Here is a 17,166-nt window from a genome sequence, read left to right on the forward strand (position 1 = left end):
TAGGTCAACTGAAAAAAGAAGAAACAGGACTTGACAGCAGTCTAGTATATGAGGTAAGACTGAACTGAATCCTGGGTTTGGTGTTGGAGAAGCATGAAAGTCAGTGACAACATATTTTAAAAAACAAATAAAAAGCAATCACTAGGGGCGTCTGGGTGGCTCAGCTGGTTAAGCGTCTGCCTTTGGCTCAGGATGATCTCTTGGTCCTAGGCTGGAGCCTGAGTAAGTAGGACTCCTGCTCAGCGGGGAGTCTTCTTCCCCCTCTCCGTCTGTCCCTCCCCTTGCTTGTGCTCTCTCTTTCAGATAAATAAATAAAATCTTTGGGGCGCCTGGGTGGCTCAGCTGTTAAGCGTCTGCCTTTGGCTCAGGTCATGGTCTCGGGGTCCTACGATCAAGCCTCGCTTCTGGCTCCCTGCTCAGCGGGAAGCCTGCTTTGCTTCTCCCTCTCCCACTCACCCTGCTTTTGTTCCCTTTCTTGCTGTGTCTCTCTCTGTCAAATAAATAAGTAAAATCTTTAAAAAAATAAATAAAATAAATAAAATCTTTAAAAAAAAACAATCACTATTGAAATATAAAGCCCACTATTGAAATAATGACAAAAACAAGTACCAATTTTCAAGATGATTATACAAACTTATTAAATATCTGCCAAAAGTATCAATGATACTTATGACTATGAAAAATACATAAGGTACACTGTACATTATACTTTTAGATTATTTTAATTAAAGCAGAGAAAGCAGCAGTGAGGCAGAAATGACAAAAGTATAACAAAGACTTTTTATTTAAAAGGGAGAAAGTATTTCTTGTTCTGAGATTAGGGGAAAATAATTGAAAGGTAAACCCTAATACTTCAGCAACAGTTGGGCATTAATGCCATGTGGGGTTAATTCAATATAATGCGTAACATTTACTGTGTGAAGACAATGCAACTGATTCATAATTATTAAGCATGTGCAATGTACTGAGTCCTTTTAAAAATAAGTTGTTCTTTCTCTGACTTACTTAGCATAATACTTTCTAGCTCCATCCATGTTGTTGCAAATGGCAAGATTACATATGATTTTATTCATATGTGGAATTTCAGAAACAAAACAAATCAGCAAAGGAAGAGAGAGAGAGGCAAACCAAGAAACAGGTTCTTAACTATAGAGAACAAACTGGTGGTCACCAGAGGGGAGGTGGGTGGAGGGATGGATTAAATAGGTGATGGAGATTAAGGAGTGCACTATTGTAATGAGCATCAGGTGTATGGAAGTGTTGAATCACAATATTGTATACCTGAAACTAATATTACACTGTATATTAACTAACTGGAATTTGAATAAAAACTTTAAAAACATAAGTTGTTGACTGGTAATCATCCACCCTCACTCTCTGTCTCAACCTTATAACCAATTATACTCATCTGTTAAGGAACACAGAATACCTGCTCCCCTGGCCATTTTTAGACTCAAACCTATGATTGAGCTTCATCAGACTGCTGCTTCAATTGACTGACCTCACTGTCACATAAGAACTTATAGGGCAGTGGTGCTAAAAATATGATCCACAGGGTAGCATCATCACCGCCATTACCTGGGAACTTGATAAAATGAAAATTCTCAGTGCCACTCCCCTACCTTCAGACTTCTTGAATTAGAAACTCTAGGAGTGGGGCCAGTAATCTGTGATTTACTAAGCCTTCTGGGAGATTCTGATGCACTCTCAAGTTTGAGAGCCATTACTGTAAGATGACTTGTTTCTCTTTGAATTTCTCTAGGATGGTGGAGGAAATAAGCATGTCTGGCCATTCCCTGAAAATATTTCTTGCTCATGTGAATTCATAGGAAATTATTAACATTCTTGTTGAAAAGCCTCTAGCATTTTAAAAAATGTGCCCTTTACTTGGTATATCCTGCTCAGTACTCCTAGGAATTCCTATCATTTTGCTGGACAATGTTGGACCAAGAAAATAATTGAATAAAGTGGGCACAGAGCAAACATTAACGTTTACAGATTATTCATTAAGGCTAAAAGTCTTCAAAATCTCATTAACATTGCCTGACTCAGTAATTTCAAAACAGAGAGGGGGACAGGACTTTATTCCTAGAAGCCAGTGTTTTTCGTTATCCTTTGCTATTCTTAATACATGGAATATTATTAGGTTTTGACAACTACTGTGTGCCCCATAAAACACATTGGATTCATCCCAGCAGTGTTTCTTTGTTGCTTCTGGGCACTTCATCCTCCACTCCCCTGCACTCTTACCATTTCTTTATTTTGCTTCTTCCCATCCAGTTTTTATGTACAACTGCCTACAATGTTGTCAATGATCACCATGCACAAAATATATTTAGCCCGTCCTCTAGTGGCAATTTAGTGAATAGATCTAGCAGTTATTTCGGCTACCCATTCCTTTGCAGACCTCAACAATGATCAAGCAATGAGTAATACCTAGTAGGAGCTTATTTTGTGTGAGGCAATGTCCTAGGAATTTTACTTCCAATTGTGAAATTAAAGGCATAAGATTTGATAAATAGAGAAAGAAGATCAGAAAATGAAAAATAAGAATTTTCTAAAACAAAAGAATGTAGAACACATTGACGAGTATCACTGAAAACATAATTGCTTATATCAATGTAATAATTTTTACCTTTAGACATAACATTCAAAACCAAAGTGTAAGATAGATATGTAGTGAGAAAAACCACATAAAGAAGCATCTAAAAGGATTCTTTCCACATCTTACAGTAACATGATTGCAATAAAGTATTATAAATATATAAACACAAAAGAGGAAAAGATCAGAAAACTGTTTCACTGACTTTAAATATGTTAAATGTCAAGTCAGTTTTCTGTATCTAAAAAATTACTCCCATAAACTTATTTGTGTTTTCTTTTCTCCATATGTTTACTTCATGGATATTTTGTTTAGAAAGATATATTTTATTCCAAGTGCTTATATACCCTCCTTTTTTCTTTCCTAAATCCTCTTTCAGGCCATGGTGTACCTTGGTTTTAGATTAAATGAACTAATTACTCTGCCTGAATATTTAAAGTAAAGGGCTTTAGGGCCCTGTTAGCTCAGTTGGTTAAGCATCCAGCTATTGGTTTAAGCTCAGGTCATGATTTCAGGGTCATGAAATCGAGCCCCACATGGGGCTCCAATGTGGGGCTCCAATATGGGGCTCCACACTCAGTGCAGAATCCATATGAGATTCTCTCTTTCCTTCTTACTCTGGCCCTGCTCTTACATGCTCTCTCTAAAATAAATCTTTAAAAATAAAATAAATAAAATAAAATAAAATATAAAATAAAATAAAATAAAAGGCTTTAAAAAAATGAAAACAGTTTGGTTCCATAATGCTCCAGAATCCACTTTTTTGGATTAATGTCATTACCCTACCACTTACTGACTGCGTGGCATTGTAAATTCTCAATAGTTATTAGCTATTATTATTGTTATGATTATTATTATCAGAAAAGTATGGAAAGTCCATAGCCCCAACTAGTAATTACCTATTTTGGAATGAAGTTTTGCAAGCATCCTTATATGTTTTCAGATAATTCCGTATACTCTTGGTGATGTATAAAATTAAAAGTTCATTAATTTACTTTTTATTTTAAAAACAGCTAAATAAGTTAACATTAAAAAGTCAAGACTTCACAGCCTTGGCACTGGCTCTGCTTTCTCCAGCTGTGTATAACTGGATTAACTTATGTCCCTACCTAGCTGGCTGGTTATGAAGGGGGCCACTGATCGTAACCCTAATCAGCTGAGACTTGAAGTTATTTCCTGTGATCTGAGGGATGAAGTGGACCAGCTACTGTTGCTTTCTCTTTACCACAAAGTCTACTTCGTGCCAGCCAAACCCAGAACCTCAGACTAATTGAACTTCCACTAGTTTTGAAGCCTAAAAAACTAGGAAGCTCCAAATATGAAGCCCACCCCTACTTTTAGTTATCCCCAAGAATGTGCTTCTGCCTGAATTCCTTTTTCTTAGTTCTGGCTCAGTTACTCTACCTACTAACATAAACTATCTAAAAAAAGTAAAGCTTTGACCTAAATATCCCACAGGGACTCACATGCTAAAAGTTGTGTTGTTATTGGTTTAAGGCAGTCATGTTCCTTAGGACTAGATACTTATGGGAACCCCGGAGTCTTTAGCACACCTCCCTCCTAATATCATCCAGCTGATCTCATTCCTAAAACTTTAACTTTTGCTTAAAATTCCCACTATTTTCCTAGTTTTTTTTAATAGAATAATTTTGCTAATTAAGTTATAGGAATTTAGATGTAGATTCCCCTAGATATCATGGGTGGTCATGATTTTTCTCTTTCCTCCCTAGGGATAACATGTGTCATTTGCTCAGTATTTGGGTACCTGTCCTAGCCTAGGGCATATATCTCTACCTGTTCCTTTTAGCTATTTATCTCATGCTGCCAGGACATACCATGTTGTGTGTATATATATATACACACACATATATATATAAATAAACAAAAAATGTTGTAGTCAGTGCCTTAAACATTTCTCATACTTAATGTGTTTATAGTAGTCAGTAGCATTAAGAAACTTAATTTATACCATTTTCTATGATGTTATGCAACATCATGGATGTAGAGGGTAAGTGATATAATTCCTGTGGTATAAACCAGACTATATTAACTTCTATGAAATGACTTTAATGTACATATTTCAAAACAATGTGCAATGATACTGAGATTGAAAAATACCCTAATTTGCTGATGGAAAAATCTGAAATACAATGATATTGAGAAAACTGCCCCTGGTCACTAGAGATTTAGCCACAACAAGCTGAGTTCACACCCAGCAGGGTCTCCACAAAGGCTTGTTTAATGACGGAATGAACATTAGTCTCAGTTTAAGATCTGGTGCTCTATGCAGAACATTTCCCATTTGTGTCTCCTGGGCATGTTCTTAGCAAACACAGTAGCAATCCCTAGATGCAATTATTTAAAGGGTGTGGGGAAAGGAATTTTTCACTTTTAATTAAAGAGCATGAGTCCCTGTTAAGCAACAGCAGGGTATCTGTCATTCATTCACAGGAATTTAAATCATGGCTTATTTTCACTTACAGGAAGGACTAAAATCTCAAAGAACAGGTAATTGCCCTAGAAAATCTTGTTGGCAAGGGCTAGATGGAGATGTACTCAGATCAAACCAAAGTTCACAGGTATTCTCAGTTATGTAGGAAATGAATATATATATATACATCTATATATACATATATATATATACATCTATATATACATGTATATATATATATACATCTATATATTCACTGGAGAGTCAAAATTATTCATTGGGGAGTCAAAATTATTAGACCTGAAAGTATGTAAAAATAACAAAACAGAATAACTTATGTTGTTAGACTGTCATCAATAATAAAGTAACATGTAGAAAACAATCTTAAAATAATCAAAGTATTTAGAGCTATTAAGTTAGTACTCTTAAAAAAAGATTTTGATACAATCCGGCATGATTATTAAAATGGCTATATATATGTAATATATATGTATAATACATGTACTATGTATTATGTATATGTAAATGTATAATATATGTATGTAATACATGTAACACATATAGGCAGTAGAAGTACAAACTTCAAAAATGAATAAAATAGTATTATAACCATAACATATATTTTATATATCATTCAGAAATCCTCTCTTAAATCAAAGTACCAGATATGTACCTAGCTATAGTTTTTTTAGCATTTACCATATTTACAAAACATAGAGATGATGTTAATATCTAACATTAAAAATGATTTAATGAATGAATTACAGAACCATTCAATTAAATGTTATGCAGTGATTACATTGTAATTTATGCAGGCTATGTAAGAACATGTAAATATGCTTATAATGTAATGCTAAGTGAATAAATAGAATATAAAATGCATACTCTAATTATAAGGATATAAATTATGTATATATATAGACAAAGACCAAAGAAGATTATTCAAAAAATGAAATCAGTTACTTTCAGTACATAAACAGAAAATGATGTACTTTTCTGTTAGGTATCTTTTATAATATTGTTAAGATAATATTGTTACAATAAAATTTATATGTGTAAATAAACTGTATCCTCTTAAGATTACTCATGAAATTTTCAGTCTCTAGCTCTCATCAGTCTCTTGCTTTCATCAGTCTCTGTATGAATTCTTCCCAAGTGGCTAAAAGGGAGAGTGTTCTTAAATCTCAAATTTACAGTTCAGTTGGGATCCTCATGTGAGTATATATACATATATGTATATATGTGTTAATATATATATTTAATATTTACATGTTTATATATATAATATATATATTTTACAAAAGATATAATTTGAGGCCACATGCTGTCTCCTTTTTTTTCTTCTTCAGAGTAATAAGGCTTAGCAACATTTTAATTCAGACAGATTTCAAATATTGCTTTATTGACAGTCTCACATTTGACATCCATGCTATAATTATAGTGCATACTATATCAAGAGTTGCTCTATAACATTCCTAGAGACTCAATTGCTGTGTGCCTTGCATATAGTCTGGGCAAGTATTGGAGTAACATCTAATATGATAGGGACATATTTTCTTTGAACGTTTTTCAGATATTATTTGATATAACAGTAAATTACTTCTGAAGTTATCAATGCTTGGAGGAAATAATACACTTATAAAAATACATTAATAGAAGATATTATTTTATTCTAGAAATGTGAAAACTCTTATTCCTAGGTTTATAGCTTTTTATAAAAAATATAATATCACAATCATTTCCACTTGTTATTGTGTAAAATATACTGAATTTCAAGGAGATAGATACTATGGGCCCTTGATATTCCTGGGAGCACACTATTGTAGGAAACATTGTTATTGTTTTATTTTTATTTATTGCTCTAATTAATTTCAATATGTATTTGAAGCATCTTAGAGGAAAATCACAAGTATGCCAAGAACAAATGCACAACAGAAAAAGAAATCATAATTAAAAGAGGAGAATGGGGAAAAAACATACATATAAATATATTATTTATCCTTATCTATATAATTTCTTGCTAAAGGCAATTACACTGAGTTATTATTAAACCTAACTCTGTTTACAGTGACCAGAACATAGAAAGGAACCTAACAGATTACAGAACTCTAATTTTTAAAACAAATTCATGTGTTGGTGGGAGGATGGCATAACTGGGTGATGGGCATTAAGGAGGGCACGTGATGTAAAGAGCACTGGGTGTTATATGCAACTGAGGATTAATTGAACTCTACCTCTGAAACTAATGACACACTGTATGTTAATTAATTGAATTTAAATATAATAACATTAAAAAAAACAAATACATGTGGGCAAACATTTTACTAGTCCTAATGTTGTGGAAGAATTTATTGCTGGTTTCATATTTACCCCAAAGATAGAAATGCAGGGATTCGAAGGGTTACGTGCACCCTGATGTTTATAGCAGCAATGTCCACAATAGCCAAACTGTGGAAAGAGTCAAGATGTCTATCGACAGATGAATGGATAAAGAAGATATGGTGTGTGTGTGTATATATATATATATATATATATATATATATTCCATTGTGTATATATATACATGGAATATTATGCAGCCATCAAAAGGAATGAAATCTTGCCATTTGCAAGGACATGGATGGAACTGGAGGGCTGGAGGGTTTTATGCTGAGTGAAATAAGTCAATCAGAGAAAGACATGTATCATATGACCTCACTGATAGGAGGAATTCTTAATCTCAGGAAACAAACTGAGGGTTGCTGGAGTGGTGGGGGGTGGGAGGGATGGGGTGGCTGGGTGATAGACATTGGGGAGGGTATGTGCTATGGTGAGCGCTGTGAATTGTGTAAGACTGTTGAATCACAGATCTGTACCTCTGAAACAAATAATACATTATATGTTAAAAAAAAAAAAAAAAGAGGGCGCCTGGGTGGCTCAGTTGGTTAAGCGACTGGCTTCGGCTCAGGTCATGATCCTGGAGTCCCTGGATCGAGTCCCACATCAGGCTCCCTGCTCGTCAGGGAGTCTGCTTCTCCCTCTGACCCTACCCCCTCTCATGTGCTCTCTCTCTCAAATAAATAAATAAAATCTTAAAAAAAAAAAAAAGAAGAAGATAGCAGGAGAGGAAGAATGAAGGGGGGAGAATCAGAGGGGGAGATGACCATGAGAGATGATGGACTCTGAAAAACAAACTGAGGGTTCTAGAGGGGAGGGACTTGGGGGGATGGGTTAGCCTGGTGATGGGTATTAAAGAGGGCGCGTTCTGCTTGGAGCACTGGGTGTTATACGCAAACAATGAATCATGGAACACTACATCAAAAACTAATGACGTAATATATGGTGATTAACATAATAATAAAAAAACCTACAGAATTTATTTCTGGTTTCATTCCATCAGGTCCTTACCTATTTTAGTAAATAGTATGTATCTATTGTAGCTTAGGCAAAAACTTGAAGTTGTCTTGGACCTCTCTCTTTCTATCACATGACAAACCCGACCCATCAACAAATCAAATAGGTCTACTTTCAAAATATATCCACAATCTGACTTTCTTTTTAAAAATTATTTATTTTTAAATTTTTTTTAGAGATAGCATGCAAACGGTGCGGGGGGCGGGGGGGGGGAACGAGGGAGAGGGAGAAAGAGAATCTTAAGCAGCCTCCACACTCAGTGTGGAATTGGATGGATGTTAGGCTCCATCTCACGCTCAATCTTACAACCTTGAGATCATGACCTGAGCTGAAATAATGCTTAACCCAATGGGTCACCCAGGCACGGCCGCGATCTGATTCTTTCTAAGACTTTCACAGATATTCTTCTGATCCAAGACACATCTCTTAACTGGATTATTTCTATAATGTTTTAACTGGTCTTCCTGCATTTGTATTTGCTCCCCTGCAATTAATTTAATCATAGCTGCTAGTGTGATTCTATTAAGAATAAACAGAGCATGACACTCTCTTCTCAGAACCCTCCCATGCTGCTGAGTGAAGGGTTATAAGGCCCCATGTAATTAGGCCCCTACCCTACTACTTCTCTCTTTTTATCAGCCACCTTCTATTTTTATTGTAATACTGCAGCTGCACTGGACTGTGTGCAGTTCCTCACATACACCAGGCGTTTTCACACCTCCGGAGTTTGGGTATTTCTGTTCCTTTTGCTTGGCATGAGTATGCCTCCAGAGAACTGCCTATCCTGCTCCCCACAGATCTCCTTTAAAGGTCACCATATTAATGAGCAGTTTCATATCATCCATTATAAAATTATACTCCTTTCTATACTTTTTATTCTCTTACCCAGTTCTGTTTTTCCCTCCTGAGCATTTATTACCATATGCTAGATGTACCAATATAGCTACTTGTTTATTTGTGATAGAGTGAGGATGAGGAGAAACTGGAGGAATAAGGGGCATAGGGAATTCCTATTCTGGTGCTTTGCTTATGGTGGGGTGGCCAAATGGGTTTAAAGTGGAAGGAGACGCTGACTTTGCACACTCTTTACCGGTGGATACCTAAGCTACTTTAAAATAGAATTCTCACCTCCATTCCCTTGATTATGCAGAGAAGGTCAGGGGAGGTACCAATGTATTTTATATATCAGGCAGCACCTAGTAGCCATCTGGGAACCATAACCCCAGGCACAACTGTCTTGTTTTAGGTCATTTGTAATATTCATGGATCTTCCAACATCTTTAGCGTCTACTCTGCAGAGCCTGAGTTTTCTCCATCCCTCCCCCCCCCTTTTTTTTTAATGACCAATACCCTCTTTCCTTTTCTGAGTACATGAACTCTATCTGGCAGACTGCATTCTTGCAGTCTGCAGTGATTAGAAGGGGTTTCAACTTCTCCAAAATTGGGTAGTTTCTGGTTCTGCATATTTAGAATCACTAGGTCTGCTTCCTCCTCTATTCTTCTGACCCCCATCTGTTCTGTGCTGATGCGGAAAATGAAATCATTTTCTGCTCTTGGTTAGACCATAGCCTGTTCCCTATCATGGAAATTATGGCCTATGGGCTGGACAGAACCTTACTTTCCCACCACTTTTCTCTGATGGACAAGAGATGGTTAAGATGAATTATTTAAATTGGTCTTATTAATGCTTCTGATTGTATATTGTAATCTGGTAAAGATTCACAGATTTGTTGTAGACAGGGCATCTTTTTCCAGTGTCTGTCAGTTTGTGTTTACCTTAAGCTGCAAAATATTATAGCAAGGCCCTCTCCAAGCTGAGTTTTGTTGAGTCTTATTGAGTGCCATATGCCTTTTCTGTCACATATTGTTATGGGGAGAGTTAATAGTTACCAATCCTTGCCATTGGTGCCCTCCTGAACTTTAAGAAATAGGGCACTGAAATTATAAGTGTAACTCTTGATATTAATATTGTTTGAATGGAATGAAAAGCTCTTCTGTGATATATGTGGTGTTTTATGTTTCAGAAGAACACTTTTCATATTATGATATACTTTCTGTAAATCTTCTTGGTTTGGGTATTCTCTTAAAATGATAAAGAGGAGGTCTAAAGTGTTCAGAAGAACACTTTTCATATTATGATATACTTTCTGTAAATCTTCTTGGTTTGGGTATTCTCTTAAAATGATAAAGAGGAGGTCTAACTCCTCTAAAGAGGAGTCATGTCATGTGAAAACCTCCTATAGCAAATGCCCTAAAAATCAATCCCTTTGGCACAATCCTTAAACTGCATTTCCACTGTACCAATGTCATCATGTCAGGTGCTGAGAGAGGCTTAAGACATTTTAGTTGTTGAGAATTTCAGTGTATTAGTAGATATCTAGAGCTTAAAAAAAGTTTTTAATTTTAATTATTCACCTTTACCAATGTAATTATTTTATCCTATACACTGAGAACACTTACTAATAGTTAATTCTCATCAACAGATGATAATGAAAGTCTAAAATAAATATCAAGCTGTAATGAGAGTGCCAGTACAAATGACCTCCTATTTCCCTTGTGATAAGCTCATTATCATCTATTCTTGACATTTATAGACATTTAAGGGATATTGTGATCACCTGTACAATATCTCATTGATAAGTGATTCTGATAATCCTGCAGCAGAACTCTAGAAATTTTGATAGGGGCTAACTCTCACTATCCCTATGAATTTGATGCTTTATTTATCTCCTCCTCTGGCCAGAGCTCTAATTTATCATGAATTCCATTTCTCCATCCATTGTGGCTGTCATGATGGGCTGAGGGAAGCACTTCCCAAACTGATACCCAATTTCATACTTGATATCTTCATTTTGATCTCTAACAGGAATCTCAAAATTAACATGGCCAAAACAGAACTTATACACACGAAGCTTTTTTGAGCTATATTTGACAAATAAAATTGTATATAATTAATGTGGACAACATGATGACTTGATATACATTGTGAAATATTTACCACAACCAAGTTAATTAACACATCCATCACCTCACATAGTTACCTTTTTTTTTCTTTTATTTTTTTTTAAATTTTTTACTGTTATGTTAATCACCATATATTACATCATTAGTTTTTGGTGCAGTGTTCCATGATTCATTGTTTGTTCATAACACCCAGTGCTCCATGAAGAACGTGCCCTCCTCAATACCCATCACCAGGCTAACCCATCCCCCTCCCCCCCTCCCCTCTAGAACCTTCAGTTTGTTTTTCAGAGTCCATCATCTCTCATGGTTCGTCTCCCCCTCTGACATACTCCCCTTTTCTTCCTCTCCTGTTATCTTCTTTTTCTTTTTTGTTAAAATATGTTGCGTTATTTGTTTCAGAAGTACAGATCTGTGATTCAACAGTCTTGCACAATTCACAGCGCTCACCGTAGCACATACCCTCCCCAATGTCTATCACGCAGCCACCCCATTCCTCCTACCCCCCACCACTCCAGTAACACTCAGTTTCTTTCCTGAGATTAAGAATTCCTCATATCAGTGAGGTCATACAATACACGTCTTTCTCTGATTGACTTATTTCACTCAGCATAACACCCTCCAGTTCCATCCACGTCGTTGCAAATGGCAAGATCTCATTCCTTTTGATGGCTGCATAATATTCCATTGTGTATATATACCACTTCTTCTTTATCCATTCATCTGTCGATGGGCATCTTGGCTCTTTCCACAGTTTGGCTATGGTGGACATTGCTGCTATAAACATTGGGGTACACGTATCCCTTTGGGTCCCTACATTTGTATCTTTGGGGTAAATACCCAGTAGTGCAATTGCTGGATCGAACGGTAGCTCTAATTTCAACTGTTTGAGGAACCTCCATACTGTTTTCCAGAGTGGTTGCACCAGCTTGCATTCCCACCAACAGTGTAGGAGGGTTCCCCTTTCTCCACATCCCCGTCAACATCTGTCGTTCCCTGACTTGTTAATTTTAGCCATTCTGACGGTTGTGAGGTGGTATCTCATTGAGGTTTTGATTTGGATTTCCCTGATGCCGAGCGATGTTGAGCACTTTTTCATGTGCCTGTTGGCCATTTGGATGTCTTCTTTGGAGAAATGTCTGTTCATGTCTTCTGCCCATTTCTTGATTGGATTATTTGTTCTTTGGGTGTTGAGTTTGAGAAGTTCTTTATAGATTTTGGATACTAGCCCTTTATCTGATATGTCATTTGCAAATATTTTCTCCCATTCTGTCGGTTGTCTTTTGGTTTTGTGGACTGTTTCTTTGGCTGTGCAAAAGCTTTTTATCTTGATGAAATCCCAATAGTTCATTTTTCCCCTGGCTTCCCGTGCCTTTGGCGATGTTTCTAGGAAGAAGTTGCTGCGGCTGAGGTCGAAGAGGTTGCTACCTGTGTTCTCCTTTAGGATTTGGATGGACTCCTGTCTCACGTTTAGGTCTTTCAACCATTTGGAGTCTATTTTTGTGTGTGGTGTAAGGAAATGGTCCAGTTTCATTCTTCTGCATGTGGCTGTCCAATTTTCCCAACACCATTTGTTGAAGAGACTGTCTTTTTGCCATTGGACATTCTTTCCTGCTTTGTCAAAAATAAGTTGACCATAGAGTTGAGGGTCCATTTCTGGGCTCTCGATTCTGTTCCATTGATCTATGTGTCTGTTTTTGTGCCAGTACCATACTGTCTTGATGATGACAGCTTTGTAATAGAGCTGGAAGTCCGGAATTGTGATGCCACCAGCTTTGCTTTTCTTTTTCAGTATTCCTCTGGCAATTCTGGGTCTCTTCTGGTTCCATACAAATTTTAGGATTATTTGTTCCATTTCTTTGAAAAAAGTGGATGGTATTTTGATGGGGATTGCATTGAATGTGTAGATTGCTCTAGGTAGCATTGACATCTTCACAATGTTGATTCTCCCAATCCATGAGCATGGAACGTTTTTCCATTTCTTTGTGTCTTCTTCAATTTCTTTCATGAGTATTTTATAGTTTTCTGAGTACAGATCCTTTGCCTCTTTGGTTAGATTTATTCCTAGGTATCTAATGGTTTTGGGTGCAATTGTAAATGGGATCGACTCCTTGATTTGTCTCTCTTCTGTCTTGTTGTTGGTGTATAGGAATGCCACTGATTTCTGTGCATTGATTTTATAGCCTGCTACTTTACTGAATTCCTGTATGAGTTCTAGCAGTTTTGGGATGGAGTCTTTTGGGTTTTCCACGTAAAGTATCATTTCATCTGCAAAGAGTGAGAGTTTGACTTCCTCTTTGCCGATTTGGATGCCTTTGATTTCTTTTTGTTGTCTGATTGCTGTGGCTAGGACTTCTAATACTATGTTGAATAGCAGTGGTGAGCGTGGACATCCTGCCGCGTTCCTGACCTTAGGGGAAAAGCTCTCAGCCTTTCCCCATTGAGAATGATATTCGCTGTAGGTTTTTCATAGATGGCTTTTATGATATTGAGGTATGTACCCTCTATCCCTATACTCTGAAGAGTTTTGATCAAGAAAGGATGCTGTACTTTGTCAAATGCTTTTTCTGCATCTATTGAGAGGATCATATGATTCTTGCTCTTTCTTTTGTTAATGTATTGTTTCACGTTGATTGATTTGCGGATGTTGAACCAGCCTTGCAGCCCAGGGATACATCCCACTTGGTCCTGGTGAATAATCCTTTTAATGTACTGTTGGATCCTATTGGCTAGTATTTTGGTGAGAATTTTGCATCCATGTTCATCAAGGATATTGGTCTGTAATGCTTTTTTGATGGGGTCTTTGTCTGGTTTCGGATCAAGGTAATGCTGGCCTCATGAAATGAGTTTGGAAGTTTTCCTTCCATTTCTATTTTTTGGAACAGTTTCAGGAGAATAGGTATTAATTCTTCGTGAAGTGTCTGATAGAATTCCCCTGGGAAGCCATCTGGCCCTGGGCTTTTGTTTCTTGGGAGATTTTTGATGACTGTTTCAATTTCCTTAGTGGTTATAGGTCTGTTCAGGTTTTCTATTTCTTCCTGGTTCAATTTTGGTAGTTGATACATCTCTAGGAATGCACCCATTTCTTCCAGGTTCTCTAATTTGCTGGCATAGAGTTGCTCATAATATGTTCTTATAATTGTTTGTATTTCTTTGGTGTTGGTTGTGATCTCTCCTCTTCCTTTCATGATTTTGTTGATTTGGGTCCTTTCTCTTTTCTTTTTGATCAGTCTGGCCAGGGGTTTATCAATCTTGTTAATTCTTTCAAAGAACCAGCTCCTAGTTTCGTTGATCTGTTCTACTGTTCTTTTGGTTTCTAGTTCATTGATTTCTGCTCTGATCTTTATGATTTCTCTTCTCCTGCTGGGTTTAGGCTTTATTTGCTGTTCTTTCTCCAGCTCCTTTAGGTGTAGGGTTAGGTTGTGTATTTGAGACCTTTCTTGTTTCTCGAGAAAGGCTTGTATTGCTATACACTTTCCTCTCAGGACTGCCTTTGCTGTATCCCAAAGATTTTGGACAGTTGTGTTTTCATTTTCATTGGTTTCCATGAATTTTTTTAATTCTTCTTTAATTTCCTGGTTGACCCATTCATTCTTTAGTAGGATGCTCTTTAGCCTCCATGTATTTGAGTTCTTTCCGACTTTCCTCTTGTGGTTGATTTCTAGTTTCAAAGCATTGTGGTCTGAAAATATGCAGGGAATGATCCCAATCTTTTGGTACCAATTGAGACCTGATTTGTGACCTAGGATGTGATCAATTCTGGAGAATGTGCCATGGGCACTAGAGAAGAATGTGTATTCCGTTGCTTTGGGATGGAATGTTCTGAATATGTCTGTGAAGTCCATTTGGTCCAGTGTGTCATTTAAAGTCTTTATTTCCTTGTTGATCTTTTGCTTAGATGATCTGTCCATTTCAGTCAGGGGGGTGTTAAAGTCCCCCACTATTATTGTATTGTTGTCAATGTGTTTCTTTGCTTTTGTTATTAATTGCCTTATATAATTGGCTGCTCCCATGTTCGGGGCATAGATATTTACAATTGTTAGATCTTCTTGTTGGATAGACACTTTAAGTAGGATATAGTGTCCTTCCTCATCTCTTATTACAGTCTTTGTTGTAAAATCTAGTTTGTCTGATATAAGGATTGCCACCCCAGCTTTCTTTTGGTGTCCATTAGCATGGTAAATGGTTTTCCACCCCCTCACTTTCAATCTGGGGGTGTCTTTGGGTCTAAAATGAGTCTCTTGCAGACAGCATATTGATGGGTCTTGTTTTTTAATCCAATCTGATAGCCTGTGTCTTTTGATTGGGGCATTGAGCCCATTTACATTCAGGGTAACTATTGAAAGGTATGAATTTAGTGCCATTGTATTACCTGTAAGGTGACTGTTAACTGTCTGTTGTCTGTGTTCGTTTCTGCTCTTTGCTGCTTTTAGGTTCTCTCTTTGCTTAGAGGACCCCTCTCAATATTTCTTGGAGGGCTGGTTTCGTGTTTGCAAATTCCTTTAGTTTTTGTTTGTTCTGGAAGCTTTTTATCTCCCCTTCTATTTTCAATGATAGCCTAGCTGGATATAGTATTCTTGGCTGCATATTTTTCTCGTTTAGTGCTCTGAAGATATCTTGCCCGTCCTTTCTGGCCTGCCAGGTCTCTGTGGATAGGTCTGTTGCCAATCTAATGTTTCTACCATTGTAGGTTACATATCTCTTCTCCCGAGCTGCTTTCAGGATTTTCTCTTTGTCTCTGAGACTCGTAAGTTTTACTATTAGATGTTGGGGTGTTGACCTATTATTATTGATTTTGAGAGGGGTTCTCTGTGCCTCCTGGATTTTAATGCCTGTTTCCTTCCTCACATTAGGGAAGTTCTCTGCTATAATTTGCTCCAATATACCTTCTGCCCCCCTCTCTCTCTCTTCTTCACGGATCCCAATTATTCTAATGTTGTTTCGTCTTATCGTATCACTTATCTCTCGAATTCTGCCCTCGTGATCCTGTAGTTGTTTCTCTCTCTTTTTCTCAGCCTCTTTATTTTCCATCATTTGGTCTTCTATATCGCTGATTCTCTCTTCTGCCTCATTTATCCTAGCAGTTAGTGCCCCCATTTTGGATTGCACCTCATCAATAGCCTTTTTGATTTCGATTTGGTTAGATTTTAGTTCTTTTATTTCTCCAGAAAGGGTTTCTCTAATAACTTCCACGCTTTTTTCAAGCCCAGCTAGTATCTTTAAAGTCATGATTCTGAACTCTAGGTCTGACATCGTACTAATGTCCGTATTAAGAAGGTCCCTGGCTGACGGTACTACCTCTTGTTCTTTTTGCTGAGGTGATTTCTTTCATCTTGTCATTTTGTCCAGAGGAGAATAGATGAATGAGAGAACAAAATGCTAACAGGTTTACAACGTCCCCAGCAAATATACTGTATACAAATCAGAAAAGACCTGAAACCAGCGGAAAAGAAAGGGAAAGAAAGAAAAAAGAAAGAGAAAAAGAAAAAAAAAAGAAAAAGAAAGATAAAAACAAAAACAAAACAATACAAAAAAGGCAGAATATGATCAAATATGATCAGGCTAGTGCATAGATCAGTGCCACACACTAGATTTTGGGCGTATTTTGGTCTGTTAGAAAAAAGTGCCGCCTAAAATTTTAAAGGAAGAAAGACTTATATATGTACAAAATAAGGGTTGATACAATGAAGGGATGGAAGATGACTGTAAAGATGAAAATTATAAAAGATTTAATAAAAGGACTTGGTAAGATAAGTTGTTTGAAAAAAGAAAGAAGATT

This window comes from Callorhinus ursinus, unplaced genomic scaffold (genome assembly GCF_003265705.2).
Source record: "Callorhinus ursinus isolate GAN/ISIS: 27379988/994484 unplaced genomic scaffold, GSC_fseal_2.0 scaffold24, whole genome shotgun sequence".
NCBI classification, from domain to species: Eukaryota; Metazoa; Chordata; class Mammalia; order Carnivora; family Otariidae; genus Callorhinus; species Callorhinus ursinus.